General features: G+C 49.5%; 1 protein-coding gene across 1 annotated transcript in view; it reads left to right on the top strand.

Annotated features, from left to right (window-relative positions):
• PDE10A (phosphodiesterase 10A) overlaps positions 1 to 3,477 on the top strand; it is a 323,659-nt gene that overhangs the window by 68,236 nt on the left and 251,946 nt on the right. The gene's annotated exons all lie outside the window — the stretch shown is intronic.

The raw sequence follows: 3,477 nt of genomic DNA, 5'->3' as shown, positions 1-3,477 counted from the left end.
CACAGATGTCAGTCTAGAGACTAAGGTGCACCTGATCCAAGTCACAGTCTTCACAGTTACCTGCTGTGCATCAGAGAGCTGGGCAGTGACCAAAGAGGACAGAAGTCCTGATGCCGCTGAGGAGGAGTATTGAACGTACTGTGGACTTCCAAGACAGCAGACAGACATGCTCCGGAGAGGGCGGAACTAAGCTGTTGAAGCATTTTAAGGCTCCATCTCTCATACTGTGGGCATGTTGACAGGAGGGACCAGTCCTTGGAGAAGGATATCATGCCTGGAAGGGTGAAAGGATAGTGCAGGAGAGGAAGACCCTGGATGAGATGGATTTACACTAACTGGGGTAGTGAGGGTGTGTGTGTGTCAAAGTTAGAGAGATTGGCTCAGGATAGAACAGACTGTAGAGCTATTGTACTGAGGGCCACTAGAAGTCGTAATTGATTCGAGGGTCACTAGAAGTCGTAATTGATTCGACGACACATACCACCACCACCACCAATATATAAAATCATAGGGCACTCTGGTGGCCTACTGGGAAGAAGCTGCACTGCAGTCCCAAAGGTCCTTGGTTCAAATCCACAAGCTGATCCATGGGAGAAGGGTGGACAGTCTTCTCCAGTGTGATTTACTGCCTTAGAAAACCCACTGGAGGACCAGCTGTGAAACAGTTCTGACTTGACGGCATAGAACAACAACAACAACAATAGTGTAAACACAGGTAGTGGCTGTGGCTTTGCCCTATGAGCCACATATGTGCTGGACACTAAGCAGACTCAGCACAGGCAAGTTCAAGGTCCCCGTCCTGGGCCAGTCCACAGAGTCTCCCCAGAGGAGTCTTTTAAAAGAGGCCCAGGGCTGAACAAAGATGGCCTAAGATGCATCTGAAAAGGAGGCATCATGAGGAATTATATAATGCTTTCATGATTTCATTCAGTGTGGGGTTTACTCTGTTTTTTTCTTTCTCCTTCAGAAATGTAACCTAGTTTGTGTTTATAGTGGGGAAAGATGACTGTTACAGTCATCTGTTAAAGTGTAACACAAACGTGTGTACACTGCATGTTATTGTGATTGTTAGGGGTTGTTGGGCACCGTGACTTACAGCGACTCCACACAGTAGCCCCGTCCTGCCCCGTCCTCACAGCCTCAGTCCGGCTCAAGCCTGGCGTGGCCATCACCGTCAGCTCGTTGTGTGGAAGTCTTCCTGTCTCTCACCCACCTTCCACCTTTCCCAGCATCATGTCTTTTTTGCAAGGCCTGGTCCTTCCTGACAACATGCCCAGAGTATGTGAGAGGGGGCTTCCCTCTCCTTGCCTCGAAGGGGAATCTTGGTTATGTTTCCTTCAAGACACACCTGTCGGTTCTTTTGTCCACGGTGCGTTCAGTCCTCTTCTCTAACACCATGATTCAAAAGCATCAGTTCTTTTCCTCTCATCCAACTTTCAGATGAGTAGGGAGCAGCTAAAAATATCATGACTTGCTTTAGGGTCACCTTAGTCTTTAAAGTGACTGCGTGTAGCTGTGACTTTAATTAGAAGCTGAACTGGATATAATCACCATTCGCAGCACCTGTGAAGAGTTGTCAACTGGAAGGGTGTCCACACTTGTGCGGACCTTGACTTTGGCGTGGGATTACATGGTGTGGACACTTTCTTTATAAAAGATAACTCACGATATTTCACTTCAGCAAATTTCACAAAAAATGTCATGATTGCGTCAGAGCAACTGCCTGCGTCATTTTCTGTGTGTTCCAGGGCTGGGCCTGGGACCTGGGCTGCGTGGTGGACATTCCCAGTGTCCTGCCTTGAACAGCTTCCCGGGGATTCTCCTGGCCTGAAGTGGCCCAAATGGAAGCACACACTGGAGATTTCTCTCTTTCCAGAACTCTTCCATTAAGATTGAAATTCCCTGAGGGAGACAGAAAGACTGGAACCACAGAAGACAAATGGTTTCCTCTGTGGGGCCACCTTGTGTGGGAAGTGGCTGCATTCTGGGGCACTTTGATGAGAAGGGGTGTGAAGTTGATCAGTGGTGAGGTGGTAGTGGGGGGGGCTACTGAAAGTAACAAGGTCAGTAGTGGTAGGTGCAGGGTTCTCAGTCAAGGTGGCTGACCACCTCTGCTGTTTGTGCCTACTTCCTTCTCTTACTAGGGGAGGCTGTTCGTTGGAAAGGGACATGACTCGGAAGGTGGAGGGTTAGTGAAAGGACCAGCTTCAGCAAGGCAGGTTGACGGTGACTGCAGCAGGGGCTCATGGGTGTCAGAGGATGAGGATGGGGCAGGGTCCAGACCTGCTGTTCTTGGGGGGCTGTGAGTTACCTTTGACTAAATACCGATCAGCAGTCACAACCCAGTTGGGAGACCCCTTAATTGAAACATCACTTGCCCCTGCAACCGTGACCGCCTGTGAGAACGCTGGGAGCAGAGTGTGGTAGACGAGAAACCAGTGATGGTGTCGATAGAGAGACACAAAGAGCAGCTCATCCGAAGACACACTGGTCTGACTGCCTGCTTTTGTCAGCATAGCTTGATCTTGTTAAATGCCATCGAGTCGTAAGCGACTCAACGACCATATTAACGAAAGACCTGGACACTTGGATGACTTTTCATCTTTTCTCCAAATTCATAGAGTTTCTGGTGGCAAGCTATTTCGGAAGTGGATGCCACTCCTTCCAATCCTGACTTTAGTTCTTTTTTTTCTTTTCATTTAACTTGAATGTGTTCACCTTCTATTTACTTTCAAATATTCAGTATCCAGTGATAATGATTGCAAAACCGAGGGGGGTGAAGTAAGCACCCTAGTAGTAGATTAGCTTCAAATATGGGGGGGGGGCTCTATCTTTAGAAACTTTGCATTTCTGACCTCGTCCTTAGAGCTTTGCTCATTGGACTTGGCTAACACTGGGGTTCCTTCAGCGTCTCCTGTGGCTACAGATCGAGGCCTCCGAGCAGGCGTGGAGGAGTGGGGCAGGAGACCGTCCTGCCGGCCGTCAGTTAGGTCCTGCTGGCCCTCCCGTGGGCAGAGACTTTGTGTCCTCAGTTAAACTATCTCAGGACCTTTATCAAGTGCGCGTTATGGGAGTGCAAGGGCTCGGTGAGGAAATAGTGGGCCGTCCCCTGGCCTGGGGAAGGTCAGTGAGAGAAAAACAAGCCTGGCGTGTCTGCGAGAGGAGGCCACCCGGAGACGGACTGGGGTTTAACAAGAGGTGAGTTTGCAGTCAGGAGCCCTGGAAGAAATAACGTGCTGAGTTGTGATTACAGAAGCCTATATGTGTGTGTGGGTCTGCATGTGCACGTGCACACAGACACACTCACTCTCTCTCTCTCACTCTCTCTCTCTGTCTCTCTCTCTCTCTCTCTGTCTCTCTCTTCTGTCTCTATCTCTTTCTCTCTGTGTGTGTGTGTCTCTCTCTCCTCTCTCTTTCTCTCTCCTCTCTTCTCTCACTCTCCCTCTCCCTGTCTCCCTCTCTCTCCTCTCTCTTGGT

Source organism: Elephantulus edwardii, unplaced genomic scaffold (assembly GCF_000299155.1).
Source record: "Elephantulus edwardii isolate Elephantulus edwardi_28Jun2011 unplaced genomic scaffold, EleEdw1.0 scaffold00024, whole genome shotgun sequence".
In the NCBI taxonomy this organism is placed as follows: Eukaryota; Metazoa; Chordata; class Mammalia; order Macroscelidea; family Macroscelididae; genus Elephantulus; species Elephantulus edwardii.
Note: the sequence above shows the minus strand (reverse complement) of the source record. Positions and strands in the feature narration are given on the sequence as shown.